We start from the raw sequence: 25,516 nt of genomic DNA on the forward strand, positions 1-25,516 counted from the left end.
GAAGAAGAAGAAGAAGAAGAAGAAGAAAGAAAGAAAGAAAGAAAGAAAGAAAGAAAGAAAGAAAGAAAGAAAGAAAGAAAGAAAGAAAGAAACTCTTAGCTCATCCATGTCTAGCTACAAAAGAGGTTAGGGTTGAAAACAGTGTGCACTGCAAACCCTGAAGTGCACGTGGCCACATGCCTGTGAGGTGTGGCTAGCACTTGATGAGCTCCTCCTGCAGCGCCTGTTTCCTGGGCAAGCATGATTGTACTACGTACATCCCAGCACCTTGCTAGTCATAGTGTGCTCTGTTAGAGGTGGGCAAGAAGCAGAAACACACGCTATTAGGGCCCATCACAAATCTAATGTGGAACTCCTGCCTACCTTGTAACAAAGTCTCTGTTGGGTCCATCTACAGCTTGAACTTTGAGAAGCATCACCTTGGAAAAAAAAATCAGCATAAGAATGAGTGTACAATGTATCACACATGTGAAAGTGTAAATAACTAAACTGATCAACAAAAATGTCTGACTGTTTTCATTACAATAATTTTTAATTTATATGGGAGTTAAATAATAGAATGACTGGTACTGATCTGGACACACACCAGAAGTATAATACTGATTGAAAGAGATACAATGAGTACAATATTAAATCATCAGCATAATAAAAATTTGTGCATATATTTAAAGATTAAAAATGCTTCTTATGTATGCATATATACTTATTACATTGAAAAGTGTATTGTAGGAAGATGATCTTCAACTTTATGACTTTATTCCTTGGCTAAAAAAAGAAAGAAATTGTGATTAAAAAGAATATAATAGACTTTCTATTATAGCTTTTATGTTTCCAAAAATGCTGAATCAAATATGGAAAACTATCAAGATTATGTATCACAATCTGCAAAATTCTACAATTTTGAAAATATTTTATAGAATATCACCATGGTTTATGTCTAGCTGCCCCCAAAGCCTCAAGCAGTCTCAGGTGGAGCTTTTTCCAAGGTGGCTGGTTCTACAGTTTGTGATGCTGGGATTGATTCATGGTGCAGTGCCAGGATGAAGGGCACTTGGATTAAGGGTATGAGTGCTGCCCAGCCTGAGTAACACGGATAAAATATAAGGGATACAAAGAGCCTTTGTTAGTCTTGCTACTCTGCCCACCATGAGCTGTTCATCTTCGGCCATACCACACTGCCTTGCAGCCAGGTGCCTATGGGCTGAGACCCCAAATGAAATAGAACTTTTCTCTTTTAACTTTGAGCATTTGGTGTTTTGTCTTAGCAATGGGAAAAGTAACTAAGAGAGAATTTTTAAAAAGAAAACGAATACAGCTAATTTTACAAACAGAGAGCAACAGCATAACTCTTTTTACACCAGCAATTTTTTCTTAAATGATTTAGCAATAACTAGATTAAAAAAATCCATTATTTATGAAGATTAAGTAAGGCAGCATCATCGCAATATTTGTAACTGATTTTAGGATAGTAAGTCATGAATATTTTCGTGAATTTGCAGTAGTCTCCTGGTAATAGGAGTTTGGGAACTCGAGAATGTATCCAAACACATGCACACATATTTAGCACAAGCATACTTCAAAACTGCTAGAGATGAATGGAAAATATGTGTTGAAGATGAAAATTATTTGTGTTTTGAAAAGAATTAATACCCTTGGAACCTATATGCTTTTCTGACAGGCTCTTGACATTTACATTTCTGTTGCTTCCTCTGACTTCCTCTGTGATGTTTATTACATGTTTACCCTTTTCCAAAACATTTCATCTGCCTGGGACATTTGCATCCTAGTTCTTGTCAAGATGTTTGCTTCATTTTTAATATGCAACTTTGTCTGTGTTTTCAATGTTTAACATTAACATTGGCAATCACATGTTGTTTTACACTGTAGAAAACAATATCTTAGCATATACTGTTCCTAGATAAAAACATGATTCGGTGATAAAAGGAATACGTACTTTGTCTCTTTGCTAGGTTCGGCAGTTTCATGTTTATTAAACATAAGATAAGGAAACCAACAGAAGGAAAACTTCAGTGACAGAAGAAAAAAAAAAAAAAAAAAAACGAACAAACAACAAGAGTGGAAGAACCAAAATTTGAATCAATCCCTTTTTCTTTCCACTCTGTTCTCTTTCTGTCTTTCGCTGTCTTCAGATTATCTTGAAATTAAAACCAGAAACCTGTAGTTTCCTACTAAGGTATAAACACTATTACAACATGGCCTCATGCGCCATTTCTGGCCTTTTCCTGTGATCGATGTCAAGGTACCTGATTTCCATGAGAAGCCGACGTGCGACCACTTGGCTATTTTTACCTGTGTGCACAGTGGGCCTAAAGCTAGAGCACTCAGAGGATAATTATATATCTAGAGCTGAACAACTTTTAAATTGGCAAATCAAAAAGAGGAAAAAAAAACCTAAATTGTCATTAGTTGCACAAAATATATTTCTATTCCTAGGAAATGCAGAGCAACCACTTAAAAACTAATAAAACTAATGAGTATTCAGTGAAATAACCAGATACCAGGAAACGTACCAAAATAATAGCTTCTCTAAATGTCAGCAATAATCAGTTAGGAATTCAAACACACACAGAATTTAAAATAAAAAAGCTATTAAATATTTGGGAATAAGCTTCACAATTAGAGAAAAATAAAATTGAACAAAACAGCCAAGCAGTAAAAAAGTATTTTAAGAGGCGACGTTCTAGTTTGAGTAATGCTTGAGCATCCCCGGGAAGCACTGATCTGCGGGAAGGCTGTTCTGCAGGATGAGGTTGGCAGTGACAGTACTGCTAGGAGAGAGAGCCACTAGGAGGTTACTGAGAGCAAATCTTAGTAATGGAATAGGGTCATCTATGTGGAAACCCTCACGTCGGTGAGTACTGCAGACACAAAAGCCTGCCGCTGTCTTGTGATGCTAGCTCTTACTCCCACAAATGCTCAAACCACAATGCCATCTGCCGGTAGACCCTTATCAGAGGTTAAACAAAGGGTCATTAGATCTTGGGCTTTTCACCTCTGTTGTATGTTACCGGTCGGTGCCGAAAGAAATGACGAGAAGACCTGATGAACATAGCTTCAGAGGTCTCACTGAGATTAGTCTCTCTCCTAGTGAGCCCAGAGCCTCAGAAGCATCTCACATTTATTGAGAGGTAAAGGCAGACTAAGGAATATGCATAATTACCTAAGTGAATGCAACCTACTATCTCTATTAACTTTCACCATTTGCCTAACACTAGGCTCACCCAAATGCTAGCCGATAACATCTCAAACAATGGATCAAAGGACAGGGCGCCTGCAGGAGAAGCTGTTATCTGCTGGCTTGGGTTCCAGCTTGCCAGGAATTTGCAAAGAGACAGCAGCCCTCCTCAGGCTCAGTCCAGTGTTCCCTGCTCTCTTGGGACATCAGGCTTTTTTCTCAAATCTATATCTCCACACGCCTCCAAAATTGGAAACTAAATAAAATGAGTTTTTCATACAAAAGTCACTCACCTTCAGATAACCAAGGCTGTTTCCACAGTAGCTCAGCTTAGGAATGTCCACCAAATGTCCCTGATCTCCAGCCTGTGACATTACAGAAACATATAGAGGTAGCCCCTTGGGAAGGTTCAGGTCATTGGGTGTGTTGCTTCAAAGAGGATATTTGGACCCCATTTATTTTTCTTTTCTCTCTTTTACATCCCAGACATGCGGTGTTCAACACTGATCTACCCTCAACTCCTGCCTGGATGTTCCAGTACAGGCCAAAAAAAAAAAAAAAAAAAAAAAATGATGAAGAAGAAAAAGAAATAGAAGCTAATTGGCCTTGGAAAAAAACAAACAGCCAACCAAAAAACTTTTCCTCCTTGTTAAGTGATCTATCTCCTGTATTTTGACAGTTACTACAAAATGATTAACAGAGCAGCATGAAATAATTTAATGTAGAGCCTATATTCTTGGATATGAAAAAACAATGCTAAAAATGTCAATTATTCTAAAATAAACACTCAATTTTAGTGATGTTTAAAAATGGAACATACAGGTGATATGAACACGCTTACATGGAAATATATTCAATGTACATTAATCTTAGTTTGTGAAAAGCAACATGTAGACTGTCTGATCTTTATTAGTGTTCTATAGTTGCCAGTATGTAGTATGCATATATTTCCTTCCTTTCTCTTTTTGTACATTTACCAAAAAAAATGGACTAACCCATATTAAACTTTTCATTATAGCAGCTGCTAGAAAATGGGTGGGGAGAGTAGAGCTTTTTATATATTATAGAGCCCTGAATTGTTTGAAATTTTTATGATGACCATATATTTAAAAAAGAAAAAAAAATGAATTGTTCAACAAAGAAAATGAAAGTATGTCATATTGGCATACATAAAAGAACCATTTTTGGATATCTCTGGTTCCTTTATAAAATAGGTCTGAGAAAAGTATTCATTTATATATAAAACCTAAAATGTAGAAGTTATAGACACAGTAATATGGTGGTCACCAGAGTCTACAGGGTGGGGGATTGGGACTATGTAGGTCATAGGATAGAAAATTTAAGTTAAACAGGAGAAATGAATTCAAGAGAACTATTATTATTAAGTTGACTGAGTATAATAATATATTGTGCATGCTCCACTAGGGGAGGAGACTGTAAATGTCCTTACAAAATGTGAAATAATAAATATTTGTTTATTTTATGCAGTCCCCAGTGCATACATATATCACAGTATCAGTTTTATAAAGCATAAGCAATTTTTACTTATGTATTTTTTTAAAAAAAGGATTAAAAACTCAGTTAAACAACGAACACTAAGTATCCTACATATGAATGAATACCTGTTACCTATCGACGTGTCACCTTGTATGGAAGAAGGGACATTGCAAATGTGCTGAAGAATTTTGAAAGGAGGAAAACATACTTAATTATCCAGGGGAGCACAATGTAATCCTAAGTGCCTTCACAGGAGGAAATCAGAGAAAAATTTGATTATAGAGATGAGAAACAGTAAGTGATGAGACAAGAATCAAACACTTATAAAGTATCATCAACCTTTAAAAACCTGAAGATCCCAGAAACAGATCCTCTTCCTGGTACCTCCAGAAGGAACCAACCCTGTTGACATATTGATTTTAGTCTGCAAGACTGATTTTGAACTTCTGACCTCCAGAACTCTAAAAAGATATATTTGTGCTGTTTGAAATCACTGAATGTATAGCAATTTATTACAACACCAATAGGAAAACAAATTTAAGCAGGAAAGTTACCTTGAGATAAACCTGTTAAATAATTACAGTAAGCTTTAGACATGACAGAAACCCCATAGGTTGATGAGATTGAGTAAATTTGGCAGTACAAACCAAAAGGGAAAAATGTTTGCCATACATGACAAATGAGAATTGCTGTTGTGTGGACAGAGCTATTGTTTAAATCACAAGCAGAAATTTAAGTAAAAATACAAAAAGACAAAGAGCAAATGAAGGACCAAGATAATAGTTGCCAGATCTACCACTGGCCAGTTGACAAGGGGTATCAGCTGCACATTGTGTACGGTCTTGGGATCGATATGCCACAAGGAATAAATTATGCCTTCCCAGAATTCACAATCACAAAAGAGGAAAGTATGTGTATGTAGATCAATGTGCAATATTATCATTCTTCTGTAAAATGTACACTTTGTTCATGCTGATGGAATTGGGATGGAATGACACTAATTCTTAGGGTAGAATTCTATAGCACAAGCGAAAGTCATAGCAAAAGCCAAGATCAGAATTGGAAAGGGCTGGTGCAGAGCAAGTATAGGGCTTAGAGGTCAAAACTGAACTACAGCCATCAGGTTAGCTGGAACCTGCAAGGGCTGCTGGGAGCTTTGGGAAGGAGCTTCTGTCCCCTGGCAGGAAGGCCTGGCACTGCAGTGTTTCGGAAGGAATGACACTCTCACTTCTCTGAGTGCAGCATTACTCTCTTATGAGAAAAAAAGAATGCATCAAAGACATTAATGTCAAACTAATATGTATTGCCAAACTAATGCCATTCTGCTTCTAATTATGCCTATAACAGTAACATTGACCTACTTCTAAGTCACAAAATGGAGAAATAAAGGAAAATGTGCAAACATGAACATGCATATTTGCATAGCTGTACAGTATTTGGTATTCTATTAAGGTTTTGGAAAGATAATCTGGTATTAAACACCCACATTTGTTTTCGTGCTATGCTATCAGTTTTAAAGCACAAACTTTTTGAGATAAGAGTGGTGTGGTCTTGTTAATCCACTCCAAAGCTATTTCAGTGTCATGCACACATTCCACACTAATTGGATTCCTGATGCATCTTTAAAAACTAATTTCAAAACACTAAGTAATCAGAGGCTTTGTCTTCAATACAAGACATTGCATCAGCAAAAAGTGTTTATTACTCAGCCACCTGTGTTCTGCACAAAGCAATTTAAGCAGACACAGTCCCTGCCCTGAGGAACTGTCTACATCCAGGGCCATTGTAACATTTAAAGACTGTCAGACAACAGAACTAATGGCAAATACTAACCACTAACAATATTAAAAAATCAAAGCACCCACTCATAATGTGCTTTGAATAAAAAGAGAAGTTCATATTTTTATTTGAAAGAAAGCAACATGAGAATTTGGTAAATAATCTACATTACTGAAAAATAATATACCTAACAATCATTTAGAGTCTACAGATAAAAAATGAAAATGCAAATATGGTTTCTTGATTAATGCATGCTACATATGGCACATGCCATAAAAATTGGCTGTAGATTGTTTGCTTCCTAAGACCTAGGTTCCAAATATATTCTTTTTACCAATTCCATTAGATTAGACCTTCGGGAAGGTGCAGAGCCAGATATATACTTATTTATGAATCAGTTTTCACCAATAAAATACAGAGCTTACAGAAACATGGAGCATGATTAGGAGGGAACAGTATAAAATAACAGAATAGGTTTCCTATGAAAAGTTCCTGTTTATATTTTCTCCTCGTCTAGCCTCCTATTTAACATTTGTGGAAGGTTCTGAATGCTTTCAATTTGTCAGTGAAAAGGAACTATTAGATGACTCTGGGACTTGTAACACTTTCTCATATATTTTCTCTCTTTGTGTTTTATCTTCTATGATCAAAAGTTTTTTCCAATTGCAAACAGAGGGATTAAATTAATTTCTAGCTGAGCGCTCTAGGTAAAGCGATACTGTTAGACACAGCACTCAGAGTTACCACAGGATTCCAGCAACCCTCATTTTAGACACATGAACATAATTGGAAATAATACTCCCAGAGCCCTGTACTATGGTGGCCTTGGAAAGTGACAATAGTGTACATGGTTCTCGGGAGAGACAGTGGCCACTCTTCCCTGCCACTATACAAGTGTTCTCTCAAAACCTAGCTTTTACTTTTCCTCCAGTGGAGAAATAAACTGGTTAGCATAAATACAATGTTAGAATTTTCAGGCACCCTCATAAATCTATTCTAGTCAAAAGCAATTACTGTACTTACATCAAGTCATAGAATATTTTTGTTCAATAAAATTCTGAAATGAAAAACTTATAAAATTAAATGAAGTTTTTAAAATCTATTTGTAATGCTGTTAATAACCTCAAATCAGATGTATGCAGGATGTGAGATATAGAAGAATATCCTAAACACTTTCTGCCTTCAAAGAGATTGGTTTTTTTGGCAAAGTAAGAAGTAGGAAGTATATTTAGTGAGGGCAAAATCTTTCAGGATCAAGGCATTTAATAAAATTGTCATATAACATGTAAGAGAGGTATTTTAAAAATCACTTACATTGCCTATAGTTCACAGGTTATGAAGTCATTCTGAAGTCACTTTCAAGCAGAGAGAGAGAGAGAGGGAGAGAGAGAGAGAGAGAGAGAGAGAGAGAGAGAGAGAGAGACAGACAGACAGACAGAGACAGAGAGAGACAGAGAGAGAGAGAATGGTATATAAGAAAGGGAGGGGATGGAATCAAAATCGACAAGAAATATTTCCTTTTATGTTTTCTGTAATAGGCTTACTAATGAGTCCCATAAAAGTCATACTCTGTAGAACTTTTAAATGTTAATACATTTGTAAAAACATCTTTTCAAATGTGAATCATTAAGAACAGTGTGGAGGTCAGGTGAGATGCCCGGTCTGGTCCTATTGCATTCCTAAGCATCCTCTAAAAAGAAGGCAAAGCAAAATTGAAACAGGAGAGAAATACGAAGACAAAGTAGAGACTTAAAAATGCTATATTGTGAACTAAGAGGAAGGGGAAGACATTCTAGAAGTGGTAGTGAAATATTCTCTCCCTAAAGCTTCTGGAGTGGAAAGGTCCTGCCAGAGCTAGCACCTGCCCCAGGAAATGATATCTTGAACGTCAAGCCTCAAAAACTGTAAAACAAATACGTATTTTTAAAAAATTGAAGTTTGAGGCCCTTCAGAAGCACAGCTGTAGAAACCTACTTACCTACCTTATGATGCATGCCTAGAGTCCTTAAAAATTCACCAAATGATTCCCCCCCCCCTTTTTTTTTCTGTTACAGAACCAGAAACTGAACTCAGACCCTTATGCTGGCCAGGCAAGCGCTTATTCTAGTGAACCATCTCCCTGGCCCCAATTTTTCCTCTTTTATTAAAAGTAATAAATGCAGCTCCTTCATAGAGGTTTGTTAAAAATGAGGAAAAGTTCATGCCTCCCTCTTTATTTTCTGTATTCTGAGTCTGTCCCCTGGATCTTCCTTTGACTTCAGGCCTACACTTATGCTCTAACCCACCTCATCTCTATACTTGCCATGCCTTCTTCAAGTTCATTTAATCTATAAGTCTGTGAGGCCTTGATTTTTTTTTGGGTGGGGGGCTGAACTGGGGATTGAGCTCAGGCCCTTGTGCTTGCCAGGGAAACATTTATTCCACTGAGCCATCTCCCCAGCCCTTAGCCCTTGCATTTTACCGTATAGTAAGTTATACCTATTTTTATTTAATTCTTCTAACATCAGAATATAAAATCCAAATGTATTAATCTTTATGCTGTTGCTGCTAGAACATATTTTCACAAATTTGGAGGCTTCCGTAAACATTTAGTAGTTTAATATTTTGTAATTTATGGAATCAAACATAGGTCTTACTGGAATAAAAGGTGTTAGTAGATAGTTTTCATCCTTTAGGATTCAGAGACAGCTCTGTTCCCAACACTTTCTGGAGACTTTGGAGCCACCCGTAGTTCTTGGCTGGTCTCCTCGGTCCACCTCCCAGGCCAACAGCAGCAGCTCTGGTCCTTCTCACTGAACTGCCTCTCTGGTCCTCTGACCACAGCTAAAAATGCCTCCGCTTTGATAGATTCATGTGCATAGATTAAATGCGCCTGGATACTCAACGTCTCTTTCTCGTCCTAAGATCAACCCTCCTTCATGACAGCAAAGTTCTTTTTCCATGGGAGATAACATTTTTATGAGTTCCATGGAGCATGCGCGGATAGCTCTCAGGAGCCGGTACTTTCCCTACCACGCAAAGCTGCTGTGTTACACGGACATTCAAGAGACATAGTTAAGGGCTCTTGGTCTTCAGCGAGACTCTTGCAGGACATTGCCGTGGGACTCTGGACTTCTGCTGGATTCTTTGGGTCTTGCGTGAGCAAACAGATTTCCTGCACTCTCTTTGTATATGACTCTTCAAAGAACTATTGTCAAATAATCCTATAAATTATGTGTCCTGTATTGTTTTCCTTGAAAACCCTGGCTACAAGAGCATGTACATTGCTTAAACCATAAAAACCTAAAATACGAGGACTGATGAATTGTTAAATGCTCAGGTGTGACCATGAGTTTGATGTTTTAATAATTCTGTGTGGGCTTGTATGTTCCCCCTTTCAGGTGGAAATGTGAAGATAACCTCTGTGTTACGAAAATACAGCTGAAGAAAAAAAAATAAGGCGTCCCTAGATAAAGATCATTGCACTTAACCATGTGGAGCAATCAATAGCGATTCCCAGAGGTAGCCCGTTCTTTCAGCCCTCCTGTTGCAACACCGTAGGGGTCACAATACCTCTCAAAATGCCTGGTACAAAGCGGTTATTACTGTTTTTATGCAAATACAGTTCAATATGTAAATGCAACTTCAAGGTCAGTACCTTTTTCAAATCAGATTGCTACTTTCAGCAACTCTTGGAAAGAACCTGAATTGACAATGAAGTTATATGCTAACCTGTTACATGAGATTACCTATGTTGATTTTCTTTTTCTTCCAAGAATTGATATGAAAGCCATTATTCACATTTTAAATTCTGGTATTTGCATCTATCTAATAATCAATGTCAGGAGAAATGTGTCAGATGACAATGATATTCAGAAGTTGAGATTTACTAGTACTTTCTGGCAAATCTCACCTTACAGCTTATTCACTTGAGAGTGTTTGCTTAGCTGTTTATTGATCAGTACAACAGAGTGGAGGTTTAAGTTCTATTTAATTTGAGATCTGTAAACTTTTCTTAAAATATTTGCAAGATGATAGTACTATGATCCAGCATTGAAATTCTTTTCATACTCAGAAAATTGCCTGTCACATCGGAAGTGACATATCAAAGATGGCGGAAGTTGTCTCTGTGCTCACTGTGCAGGCCCAACGCAAGCTGAGAGTTCACAGTGAATACATTCATACATGATTAAGAAGAAGACACAGATGCCAACTACTGTCAAAACAAAAGCGTTTTGGCAGAAATTCAGGAAAAGCTAGTTAAACTTCAAAAATATTTAATTCAAGTATGATAAAAACAAAACAAGCATCTAGCCAAAGTAGGAAATATAGGAAGATAGATCCTGTTCTTCAATATAACTGAAAATTGTGTACTGAGGTATAAGATGGTCACAGGCATTGAAGCTGTGGGCATGGCGACTCAAGCCTGTAACCCTAGCACTTGGGAGGCTGAGGCAGGAGGATCAGCATGAGTTGAAGCCTAGCCTAGATTACTTAATGAGACCTTGCCTAAAAAAAAAAAAAAAAAAGATTCTCACAGATAGTAAAGTTGGAAGATATCAGTATATATTCAAAATAGAAATGTGTAATGATAGGTAAGTAAACATCAATTTCCTGAGTATGATTTCACAAAAATCTTGTACTCTGAAATTGAATTAAATATAAATACAAAGTCTGTTTGTAGTGCTTAATAGGGAGAGTATGTGATAATAGTAGAGACGTCACTGATTTTAAATTCATAAAAAATGTTTTCAAGCTGGGTACAGTGGTGTACTCCTATAATCCAAGGGGACAACAATTTCTAGCTCATTCTGGGTAATGTAGGAAGTTAGCAAGATGTTGTCTCAAAATTAAAAATAATTAAGTTTATCAGTGCACTTTAGAAATACATAATGATCCTATTCATCACAAAACTTGTACCTGCACATTATATATTTTGATTCCTATTTTCTTCCCAATCCCCTTTCACCTCTTCAAACCCTCTTCCCTTCCCTACTTACAAAACTTTGTTTCCATCTTATCCCCTTCTATATATTTTTGTTTGTTTGTTTTCCATTTCTTCCTTACTCCCACACCAGTACACTTTAATCTCTCTTTTCTTTTGGACAATCTGGTCCCATTTCATAGTATCTATTATACATTCTGATCCGTATTTACTCTTTCAGTTTCTCACTCCAGGGAGACATTATGATATTCACACATGTGAGTCCAATGTAGTTCACTTAAAAGCATTAACTCAAATTTTGCCCATTCACCTAGAAATGTTTAACCTTCTTTATAGCCAAGTAGAACACAATTATATATGTTTTAAAAACCACATGTTTGGGGGCCTGGCCCTAGCTCAGTTCTTTAAGTGGCTGCTTCCCCAAAGCTGTCAGCTCAGGTGGCTGTGGTTCAACCCCCACAACTCAAGCCAGCCCAACCTGCCCTGAAGGCATTCGGAGCAAAAAAAACCAAAAAACAACAACAAAAAAAAAAACCACGTTTTTCAAATAAAAAATTTGTAAAGTGTTGAGAAAGTAGCTCAGTTAAAAGCCCTAAATTCAATCTTTACTGAAAAAAAAATTATAGAGCATACTGTCCAAATATTGGTTTTTTATAACTAAATGATATAATATTTAAGAAAAATTATTGTAAAATCACAATTAAATACTGTGACTATATTTCATCAGTGTTCTAAGAAGCTAGAGGGTTATAACTCATTGACTTCATCTCAGTGCTATTGTGAAAATCAGTGAGAATTTGTGCAGGAAAAAATAGTCTCCTGAAAAGGAGGAGCTCACGCTCAGCCATCACTGCTAATAGTATACAGTGTCATCCATTTACATTTGATTTATTAGATATTTCCACAAAGGTTACTTAATTAACAAGTGGCTATCGGATTCCAAATGTCACATGAATATGTCAGAATATTAAATTTTAAAATGATCATAGTCTAGTTCTTTCAATACTTAAAGATACTCTGTTGAAAACTGATACTCTGTTGGAAACATCCCTTGAAATGTGCTTATTCTTCAGGGCATTTTAACCAGATACCACAGTGATCTTTCATTCAAGTCCCCCACATCGAAAGTTGTCCATTGGGGCCAGGGAGATGGCTCAGTAGAATAAGTGCTTACCTGGCAAGCGCAAGAACCTGAGTTCGATCCCTGGTTCCGAAAAAAAAAAAAAAAAAAAAAAGTTGCCCTTAGACTATACTCTCTTCAACCAATTTTCTACCACACTGGAAAGAAATACTTTTTAAACTTTGTATTTGAAAAACACATAAAACAACTGGCCAAGAATGAAAAACTGCATAACCTAAGACTATTTGCAATAAGCTGTAACTATTCATTACTATAATATTAGTTACTATTATTGTTACTGGGCTTTAAGCTTCCAGTCACTTGCCCCCCCCCCAAATTCTAGTGTGACAGAATTTGGTGAAAGGAAATTAATTTACTAAAACCTAGAGAGAGACCTCCTGTACCTCCCATCTTGATCTTCTCAGGCTCTCGCAGGAAAGAGTTTCTCTGAGGGGAAGGGGTACAGGGAGACAGTGGACAGGGAAGCCGTCTCTGGGACTAGGGCCTTCTCAGGCTTGCACCACTGTTTCTGCTTCTTCTTCAGGTTCATTCTGGACTCTCTCTGTTTCATCAAAACTAATCCAAACTATGACCACTTCAGCCAGCACCTGCATGATCCTTAAGAGAGTCACTTCTCTGCATGTTTAGTCACATAAACTGAGGGAAGGCGAGAAGAGAAGCTGTATTGTGGCTTCTCTGTAGAACTTGTATTACAAATAGAACTGTGATCAAGCAAAGAAATTAGGCTTGGAAGGAGCTCTACTGACAACTTTATTTTTTCCTAGAAGGCAGATTGGTTACATCAATGCTAGATAAATATTTTTTGGAATATCTAGGCAAGCATGACCAGGAATAAATGCTGTGGTGGGTCTTTATTGTATGATCCTGCCATTTTATCTAGGCAAGATAGTTTGAGGCTGGTGCTTATTACTTAATTTCACTGAATTTCCTGTTGTCATCAGAAATGAATAGCAGACATCAGGTAACTAAGCTACGTGTCAACACTTCCTTTATTAAAATCTATAAACTCACAAGTCAACCAATGTAAGGTACATGGATATCTACTCTAGCAAATCTCTGTGGCAGGAACACAAAATCCTCAGTGTGACAGAGTACGTCGGCATTTTCCTGTCCATGAAGTCCTTGATGTCTCCCTTGCATCCTTATCTCTCTTTGTACTCTAAAATTAAAAAAATGAAATCTGTATCTTATTAAGTAACACAAAATATCTATTATTTTTACCAGTCCTTACAATTCTGTGTTTATGAACCCTGAAGCCATAGAAATCTCATGTTTTCACAGGTGTTCTTGGCCCCTTACCAAAGACTGTCATTACATTGTCTTTACCTTCAACATTATTTGATTTTTATATATACACAAACTAAAACTTTCCAAATCAAAGAGAGAAAATTTGTGGCTTTTCTCCCTCACATTCCATGTCTCCTTCCTAAAAGCAGCATCTGTTATGTTGAATGTTATTCAATGATTTACCACCATTTCTGATTTCTTAATTTCTACTTAATTCTTAACATTATTTCTCTGATATAGTGATAGATTACTTTGAAATATTATGCAAGACATTCTTTCTCTAAATGTTTGGACTTTACTCCTCTTACACTTAAACAAATACCAAATGAACTTACCCAGAGTCGCCTTTTCAACTTCTTTAAAGTGGAGATTTCCAGAATATTCCCTGGTGTTTCCTGCCTAGCAGGTGGGCAAAGGAAGCTTTGAAGATCACAGACTACTTCGCTGATTACCCCCAAACAAACTTTTCCCAAGAGTTGCCATCCTCCTGATACAGCAAGAGCAAAATTTCTACTTGCATTGACCTGTTTGCTGTGCTTATTACCATTACTATCGAGTCCTTGATTACAATATGCATGACTAGCCTACACGCAACACTAGCATTTTATTTCCTTTCTCATACCTATTATTTTCCTCATATAATGTAGTTATTTTAATTAGTGAGGGATTCTATCCTTTTTTGTTATTTTATCCTAACGCTTGCTCAAACTCTCCCACAGAAATACCTCTTCTATTATAAATATATAACAATTTCTGTTAAGTGCTGTCTTTTTTCTTGGAGAAATTTTTATTGGAATCCTATTCCATTCTTGGCATTTCATTTACCCTAGTCGTTGTTTCTTACATTAAAATTTTTCTAAACATTCAAATCCGTGAGTCTCGGGAGCCAGTTTACCCAATGTGTTGGGTTCACTATTGGTAGCCATTAGAGGGGCCCGTCAGCTGAGGTGAGAATGTGCAGACACTTGCTACTGGGTTTGTGCACTCTGCTTCTTCAGAGAAAGTCACTCCAGCCTCACATGGCTGGCCGAGTCCAGAAGCAATTCAAGGAGGCCAGCAGTGTCCTGCTAATTATTAATTATGTAGACATTCACTTAATCCTATTCTGTCTCCATGAGTTGGATCTTTAATTGAATTTTTACAGAGGCTTCTTTGCAACTTCTTCAGAGGGGAGATGTCTAAAATATTCAGTAACGTATCCTACCTGGGCAAGATTGGCAAAAGAACTCTTGAACCTTGTAATACAGATTTTCAGTCTTCAGGTTACAGATAACATCACCTTGTTATAATATGCCCACATTCTTGAGACTTACCATGGCTAGAATAATTCCTATGGTCCCACCAACAAGAGTCAGATGACTGATGTCCAACTTTCATCCCCATTCCAAGCTTAAAACCCCTGCTAACCTACCTCTTACTAAAACTGAAATTTTTCAGTGTATATATGCTTATAGAATTTCAAAAACCATTCATTACAATATTAACAATATTTTCCAGAGCATGTACAGATAGAAGCATGTTTAACTCACTTTGCTTAACTGGCACTCTGCTTCCCTTGAAATCAGTTTCTCATTCATGACAATTTCACCATAACTGTTGTCCTCATTAGACTGCGATGCTCTTCATATTTTCCTTATTATAAAATCACGATGATTTAATCTCCTAGGAGGTGGACAGCACCTCTGCCATTTCATGATCCTCAACACCAGTCACCTAGCGATTGCAACAAAATCTGGAATTAGCAATGTCTCTACATGAAGCCACCTGAACAGAAACTTTATCTATGTAGTACAGAAAATGTCATTTAATGTGCAGTGACCAAATAACTGTTTCCCTCAGTCAGCAACTGCTTAAAAGTTGCTTGTTTACCTACACAGAATCTTTATGCTCTTTCTCTAAAGAACTTTTCTGAAACATGTTTGGAAAGTCTTTTTGGGACAGCCCCCTTCCTCTCTTTTTCTTCAATTTCTACTATCTAGTAGCTTCTCTTTTTTCTCTCTCAAATCTTGCTGCTGCTTTATATGGAGACGAAGCTCCTCCCAGAGCTATAATGAGCCACACAATATGTGAACCTAAATTGTTGAATCAGAATTGCTCCTAGAAAGCAGTGACTATTCAGCAAATTGCACGACAGAAATTATATGGAGAAAGAATAACATCTAAACTGCTCAGTGGACGAAGTACCTGCTTTGGCAGGTGCAGGGATTGGGGTTTGATTCTGGTCCTACATGCTACGCTGGCCCAGCCCTCAGGCACACTGAGCCAGCAACAAAGTGGGCGTGGTGGTGCTCGCCTGTAACTAGAGAGGCTGAAAACAGGAGGATCCCTACGAGTCTGAGTCTGAGCTGTGTGATGAGATTCTGTCCCAAATACAAATACAAATACAAACACAAATACAATACAAAAATACAATACAACACACACTCACACAAAAAATTAAACTGCTTTCCCTGAATCAGAGAGGAATGTGTTTTAATGCAATTTATAGGAGATTGAGAGAATTTGGTAGACAAGTCAGCAAAGTAGATATTTTCTCTTAATTTCAACATAAATAAGTTCACACACTCCAGCCCTGACTTTCTAGGAAGGTAGATTAAAAATGAAATCAGAATGAATTATAATCAAATCTATAAATTTACATTTACTGTTTCATTTCTCAGAAAGAAACCTCAATGAAATAAGGCAAAATGTTATGATAAACTATATGAAAGGCACACAAATATTACAACATTTTCTTCTATGTTTTAATGACAATTATTTTCTTTAATAATTTAAGAAAGAAAGGCAGTACAAAATGAACATGACCTGGTACATTTGAGTTTGAAAATTATGTACACATTGCAACTTGGAGAACAAGACTTATGGTTATAAGTTATTGAATATCAACCTAATAAAGAATTATGAGTACTGTTTCCTAGAACATGGTTTAGGGTTTATCCCAATATTTGCTCCAAATTGTATATATATATATATATATATATATATATATATATATATATATATATATATATTTCTTTTTTTTGTCCTCTATACCAGGGATTGAAAACAGAACCTTGCACTTGCCAGGCAAATGCTCATCCTACTAAGCTATCTCCCCAGCTCAAAATTTTATCTTTTGTCACACAGATAACTTAAAGACTCAAAGAAATCAGGAAATTTTAAAAGAAGTGGCAAATATCTTCTACAAGAAAAAAAAAAGCAGAACAATCATAATTATATAAAACCTGACTAAAAGTAATGCAACAGTATTTGTTCCCATGTACCATGCTATCTTGCGAAAGTAGATTTCAAGACTGTGTTATAATTCCCCTACTCTTTACTTGTGCCTTGATTTTTTTATGCCACATATTATATCCTGATACATACATTTACATGTGTTATAACCTAAACATCATGTATAATTTCTGGTATGTCTTTGTTAGCATAGTATAATAGTATGTCCTATTCAACTGAGAATTGGAAGATATATATATATATATATATATTCTCCATTACCCTTCTGCAGCTCTAGTGTCCCATGAAATATACCCTAAAAATGATAGATTCGTTGATTCCCTAAGGTGTATTCAAGAGCTAATATTAAATGATTTCATCATTTCCCTGATAAATCGCCCCTTCTTGTGTTTTTGGTGGGTGTTGTGCTGCAGCTTATTAAACACCAGATGCTCAGGTATCCTGCTATCATCCAGGGAGCAGGTTTATTGTGTAGCAAGTGACACTTCCAGATGGTGAAGTGGATGCAGTCTAGCAAAAGGTTGATGAGATGGCTGAGGATGCAGTGGAAGGCATCCGTGGGCAGTCCAGATTTCATTCAAAATCAAATATTAACACCGTGTTTTACACACTAAAGTAATTTGGACTTAATAGTAGGGTTCAGCTTTGTCTATTAGGCTTGTAGAGGTCATATTTTACTATTTAACTAAGAAAATGTTACTTCAGACTATTATCTTGGTACACTGCAGTACTTGGTACATCGTCTGAATTTGTAGAGAGTACTCCTTACGTTTCACAAGTAAAAATTGGCCATATTATACCAGTGAATACAGGAAGGGCTCATCAGATTGAAAACATGTAGAATTGATATGTTCGAAATCATAACAAACTATGGTTTGAATTTATTTTTATTTTTGAACACATCAAAAGAAATTCTCATCAAAATTTTTCTCAAATGATTTTTTAAATTCTTATTCTAGTTTAATAATATTTCAGCAGATTAAAGCACCTGCGAGCAGACCCATGGGTCAGGGGTTCCATCTCCAGACCTGCCATGGCGGCCTAGCCCCAGGGGCATGCTGAGCTGCCAATTGAGCCTGGGTGTGGTGGTGCATGCCTGTAATCCCAGTACTTGGGAGGCTGTAAAGAGGAGAATCACTATGAGTCCAATCTATTAGTGAGACCCTGAAAACCCTGTAGACCCTTCCCTAAAATAGAAAAAGAAAAAATTAATAATAATAACAATAATAATATTTCAACTTTAATTAGGTGCTGTCTTTCACATATAGATCTACACTAATAGACAAGAAATATAAACACTGTTAAACTGAGGAAATTTTTATAAATGCGATAATTTCATGAAATTAAAACACAAAAAGAAATTATTTTATCATGTGCTTATGTTATTCTGAAACAATTATGACTCTGGCCTAATCTCCCACTATCTTCCTACTTGCTTGACTTAAATGAGACTGTGTGATTTTCTCATGGCTTGCACTTTTCTCACTGATGTATATTGGGATGTGCTCACACTCTCACTCATCATATTGTTTCAGTTTCCCCAGAACCAGCAGTACTGAGACACCACACCAATTGTATCTGAGAATCAAGTTTAAGAATCTACCTCACTAAATATCATGATAAGCCAATGTAATGTAGTGTCATCTACATGTGAAGTTGAGCTCTCTCCCATAAAGAAAACTGGCATAAAAAGCTAAAAGATTCACATTTAGCAGAACATTTTTATTTATATGTTACTGTACAAATATCACTCCAAATTTACCGGGTCAAAACAGTGACCATTTAGTACTTTACTTTCTGTGGTGAAGATGATGCCCATAATCTATATTGGTCTTCTAGTTTGCAGTCCACACTGCTGGCACGGGCCAGAGCCTCTTGCCCCAGCACCTGTAGTTGTTGGCAAGTTTTGGTTCATCCTTTGTCATAGGGCTGCTTCTTCCTCATGGCTAATGTTCCAAAAGGGGACAAAAATGAGTACTCAATGGAAAAGTCATATTCTGTAAGTGACTCTTGAAAAGGCTGTCCCAACCTTTTGCCATATTTGGTTTAACAGAAGACAGTCCTGAACTTTCAGTCCTGTTAAAGAAAGGCTAATTATAGAATATGCCAACCAGAAAGCAGTGCTCACTGGGGTAGAGACAGAGGATAACAACTGTAGAGGACTCTTACCTCAACCAATTAAAATAAGTGTAATTTGGGGCCAGTGAGATAGCTCAGTGGACTAAAGCGCCTGCTTAGGAGGGCTTAGGCAAGCACAGGGACCACGGTTCAATCCCCCATACCACATGCTGTGCCAGCCCCAGCCCCAGGGTGCTCTGAGCCAGCAGAGTATGGGAGTGGTGGTACACACCTGTAATTCCAGAGCTGGGGAGGCTGAAACCAGGAGGATCACTATGAGTACAAGCTCTGTAGTGAGACTCTGAAACAACCAAATATATTTTTTAAAACTTCAAAATAATTATAAATTTGACTGCTTGTACATATTTTCTTGAATCAGAAAATCAGCAGGTATTTTTAGAATGTGAAACATTCAGGATCTAAATATAAGGTTTGAACACACCCCAAAAGTATAAAACCTGTTAGTATTACTGAAGCAGTTCTCCAATTTTTTTAATACACATACTTCTAACTATGAGGCTGATAATGAATTGGTGTGACAAAATTCTATAGAAGGAACATGAAACTGTCCTTTCTTTAGAAAGACATACCCTAACCTGAAGGGAAACATTTATGCATATGACATTAATACACATATATCTTTTTGAAAAGTAATTAAAACTATGTGCTGATATGCCATTATGTGCTTTTTACAGGTATACTCTAATTTTAATATAACAAATCAAGCAAACAAAATGTAACAATGGAAAAGCTTAAAACCTTTAAAAAGTGTTTTATATTTCCTAGTAAAATAAATAACTTCTAACAATTTCTAGATTTGAATGAGTATTAATTTATCATTTTAGTAAGATTTTATTTACTAGATCAGAAAACTTTTTTCTCTGAGGGAGCAACAATGAAAAATAGATTTTAATTTACATCTGCTCCATAAAAAGCCAATCATGAACTGGTAATGAGAATTATTTGTCTTCCAATCTTCAAGATCATATTTTTTGCTATGTGTAAGATTGGCACACAAATGTTAACTTATATATTTATCTTTCAAAGAGCTTAATGTAAAGCTATTTATATTCAACTGAAACTTGAATTTGTTAATTACTGTTTTAATTTAACAGTCTATAAAATATGAAGTAATTCCAGATTGATTCATTTCAAATAGGTGGAAAATATTTGTTCACACTCATTGTCCAAAATCAATACAGCCTCCTACACTACAGATTAACAGCCTTATTCAAATAATCGTAATTACTATCTCATATCTAAGCACTGAAAAAGTAACTTATTTCTGATCAATATTTCACGATAGATACCTTTAATGATAGCTATGCACATCTCACTGCTTTTGTTTGTTCAGTTGGCACAGAAAATTAGTTGTGCTTTTTCATGCTTATAATTTGCACTTGCACGTGATCCAGATGGCAGTCAGAATCAGATAAAAGAATAAACATAAGCCAGAGAAACTGAGATTATTTGAAACAGCATATCATTTCAGAGACATAAAAAGCCTGCTGGTTTAAATCCTTTTCCTTGGGCTCCTTGCTTGAGCTGTCTAATGCATTTACTTCCATCTACCTTTATTGGAGAATCTGTCCATTAAATTAAACCTCGGAAATGCAGGGCAGATGAGGCTCCGTTCAGGGAACTAATAAGCCCACTAAGTCATGAACAGTACATCGGATGAGCTGTAGTTTTTCACCTTTCTTGCACACCTGGGAGGCATTAAACAATTTTTGCTCTGAAGGGGACTTTTTTCCTTGTCCACTGGAAATACTTTTCTTCCACAGACTCTAAATAATGAGCCACTTTAAGGTAACTCTGTGTAGAGGGACTTGTGCGGCTGAAGTACATCACAGGATGTGTGCTATTAGAAACCAAAGCTTATTACTTTGATGTGCCAAATGATGCCACAATTCAAAACTTCCCGAAGCTCTATCTGTTTGGCATGCAACGAGGGAAGCAAGTGACAAATAAAGACGTTCGGATAGAGCCCTGCTGCCTCCACAGCAAGGCCTGGGTGAAACAGAAATTTGCTTCCTATAAAGAATTATTTTGAGACACTTGCTTGAGCACAGGTCTATGGGGAGGTTATAAATATGTCCTTATTGCAATATGTCCTTATTAGCAACTAGCTTTAAGAGCAGACTAAACATAGTTAATAAAAAAGTTATTCTGACATGGATGAAAAGTACATAAGATGTTGGATTATTGAATTAAGAAGAGAAAACGATAAAATCAATAGAGCACACTCACTTCAAATTAAATATTAATGAAGCAAGTAGAAGAATTCTCCCTATGTACATATGATATAACCTCTATGTATGAAAAGCTGTGAATATGAAAACTAACATAAAAATGAAAGAAAATATTTAAAATTTTTCAATTGTCTTCCAATTGTTTAAGTGGCTATTTCTGTAAACTAGCCATCTAAGAAATACACATAAGACATCAACTTATAATAACACATAAGAAATCAACTTATAATTTCATGGGGTTGAGAAAATGTGCACATGTGCACTTCAACTTTAAAATAATGATAAGGCTTCCAGGAAAGACTAGGAAAAGTGGGCATTGCTAAACCGCCAGGTACAAATAAAGCCTGATTTTTGTAGTACAATTTCAAATGACAATTCAGCATAATTATGTGAAATAATTTTTACCTTTCTAACAAAGAAAGTAGTCAAAGAATTGGCATAAAATATACATGCATCTTTGAATGTGTCTGCCAATGTTTTGCATGTGTCTTTGGTGTGTATTTTTGTGTTTATATGAAGCTTAAATTAAATACAGATAAGAGTGAAGAAGACCAGTAGGAGCTCAAACACACAGGTATCTTTTTTATGCAATAATTTCTTTTTTTTGCAGTAGTGTTATTTAATTTACAGAATATACTTATATTTTTACCAATTCTCTCACTAAAGTTTTTAATAAGAAAAAGAAAATCTATCATCAAACATTACATTCAATTAGCATGTTTCATTCTTTTTTAATTTTTTATTAATTTTATTGAGAAACAAATAGCAATAAGATCATTTCAAAACAGGTTAGTGGAACAGTTACAATAATTAGTACATTGCATATTGTTGTCTTCATAGTGGTTATTCATAGTACAAGATGCAGACATGATATCCTGTCCAAACACTATTAGTACAAATCTTCCTTCTCATTTAATTAAGAGAAAGTAGCTGTATATCTATCCTAACTATTTTTATACACAGATACAAAATGGTCCTTCATTCATATCCACTTTTTTGTTTTATTTTGTTTTGTTTTGTTAGAGATGAGTATTCCATTGCCATTTAAATATTGTAGGTGCATTAATTCACCAAAATAATCCAATATAGTCCAGTAATCCATAATAGTAGTGGGTTTTCTGTAGGACTGGCAATGTCAGAAGTTGTTGACTTGAACCTTTCACAGCTCAGCATACTAATATGGCTTTACTTTTTATACCTCATTATTACACTTTTCTGCTGGATGGTTAAAACCAAGATAAAGCAAGACCTGTATAATAAGAAATGTAACTTTTGTATCTGACAAGGTCAGTAAAATCCCCTCAGGATTTACTCTGAAATCCTGTACTGCAGCTTTTAGATCCTTTGTCAGTGTCAGCCACGTGGATGAGTCAGCCACGTGGATGAGTCACAGCCATTGCTTGACCAATTTACTCTCTGTGAAAGCCTGAGAGAATGTTTTCTCTCCATGTGACTCTCCTTAGGCACACTCTAAGACCTGGAATTAAATGAACTCTGTTTGCCAAAAACAAACAAGCTTCAGTGCTCTGCACAACCCTAAGACACTGGTGCAATCAAACACAAAAAACCTTATATTTTTTTGGTATCACGAATTGAACTCACAACCTTGCACTTGCCAGGCATGCACTTGTGCCACTCAGTCACTTTCCTTTAATTTTTTAAAACATATTGTTTAAATAATGGAAATCTTTATCCATACTAGTTAATAGAATAAGCTCAGATGCCCATTCGGACTATATTAATTCAAAGCAGATGCCTGTAATCCCACCATTGGGAGGCTGGGGCAAGAGAATCTCTGTGGGTTCAAGGCCAGCCTGGGCTACACAAATGGGTTCAAAGCTAAGCTGCACCGCATTGTAAACCTCTCAGATTAATTATTTAATTAAATTAAAATAAAAATAAGACAACACTGCACATATTACATATGAATATGCATAGGCCTCCTTGAATCGCAAATTGTGCTGCATGATTTGATCAACAGAATGTACAAGTTCATGCAGCTCTTGGGAAAATTGTGCCCAAAGGAGGGAGGGCAGTCTCTTAGAAGGGCACTCCTGGGCTCTTAGCATATTAACACAGGTAGAGAAATGGAATAAGACATGGGCATTCCTCACTGGATGCTAAATAGTAATATTTTCACTTGTTTATCAATTCCGTTTGAAATAATGATTGCAGGAGATTTTGTTGTATGAACTGTATGTCAGTGTGCTCCAAACTGTAAACTGTTGGTGACTTATGAACTTTTGGACAGATCCTACTAAACAAATTAAGTGGAAAGGAACTCTTCTACTTCTATAAAGATATATAAAATTTCTTAATATTTGCTGTTTCATCTAGAAGACTTTTGATTTTTTCACTTAAAAATTCAAAGCAGGAAAGTCATACAAGAAAGTCTTTAATTTCTGTGGGAATAATAAATGACCTCATATGAACGGGAGTTTTTCATTTTATTTTCTTTCAGTCATTTTTTTCTCTTAAAATAATCATGTGCAAAAGATTTTTTGGGACATGGATCTCACATCTGCCAATACATCTCTTTCATTTACAGTTTCTGGGATGTATTTAACCACTATCCAACCACAGAAAAGAAGGTATATTAATGTTATTCTGACACAATACAACTGGGAAGAAAAATAACACCTTTGGTAGAATTTTACCATGAACTGATTCCTTAATATATTCATAAAGTTTAAGTTGGAGTTCATGAGGATAGGCTGCAAGTAACAAGATTATCTTTTGATATTAAGAATAAAAATCAGTGGGTATTTTAGTAGTTATTGAGCCAAGTTTATTGGTTGCTCTGTCGATATGATTGCTGATTGTAGTCAAGATTGCCTCTCTGAGCAGTGCTATATTTTCTTCCTTAGAGTACTGCAAAAATTATCACTTCTTGCCTAATCTCAGCTTTTTCCAGTAATTTTGCTAAAACAGCAAAGAGCAGCCAAAACACATCATTACTCTAAATTTCTCTAACAAATTCTAGTAAAGCTACAGACGTGGCAAGCATATGGTCTGCCTTTGAAGTCATCAGAGGTGAGAGCAACACGAGCGTTTTGCCACAGCCTAACGTGCGACATCACCTTTCCAGGGAGCTCATGCACATTTCCTTCTCTCGTTGAGATAGTAATGCAGCACCACATTACTTGAGTTTCTTTTGTAGCCTATTCTGTTTTCTGAAGACCAAACTTTATGGTAGTTTATGTCTGAGTTAGCCTACTGCATTGACCACAATTTGGAATGAAGTGATGAGTTTTGCAATACACCTAAAGTTATACTTTTAGGTACAGGTTTTAAAAAACATTAAAAATGCAAATAATATACACTGTAAGATTTAAAACATGTATTTTCTGACTGTCTCTTACATACAGTATGAGGGTGGAGGGTGTTGTGTATCCCAAGTTCTATGAAGAAGCCAGGATACCTCTACTTTTGCTGCTGTTTTCTCGCCTCTGCTATTGCTGTTGGAATTAAGGACAAGTTCCCTCCAACAGTCATCATTATGAAATAACTAATCCAAGTGGAGAGACAGAAGCATGACTTGATCATCAAAACTGGCAACTCTGAAAGCCTGTTCAAGTTCCAAAGCTAGCCACTGGTTAACCTGTGATTAGGTTTAGGCATGCCATTTCTCTCTGACCACGCTTCTTTATTTCCTTGTTCCACAGTTGACCCCAAAGTTCCTCCTTCACGCCCGTCTTGCATACTGAATTCCATCTTAGGGTCAGCTTCCCAAGGAAGCCAAGAAACAAAAAATCATAAGGCATTTCACTCAATTAACACAAGTATAGATATGTCTTTCTATAATTTAGTTAGGTACTCAGGGTAATCATTACAAATCTTACACACGTGCTTCTTACCTGGTTCAAACTCAGAACCAGATGGAAACTTTTCCTCCACAAGACAGTTATGCACCATCCTTGTCTCCTAAATATGGTGTCAAATACATAACAAGCATGGAAAACATACATGGCTTTATGCATTCCACAGTATCTTCCAATGCTTTGTCAAAAATGTGCTTTTATATTTGCATCTAAAAGCTATCGCCTGATAGGAGTAAAAAGAAGGCTCCTTATCATATCATGCTAGAT

Source organism: Octodon degus, unplaced genomic scaffold (genome assembly GCF_000260255.1).
Source record: "Octodon degus isolate 3935 unplaced genomic scaffold, OctDeg1.0 scaffold00175, whole genome shotgun sequence".
Taxonomy (NCBI): Eukaryota; Metazoa; Chordata; class Mammalia; order Rodentia; family Octodontidae; genus Octodon; species Octodon degus.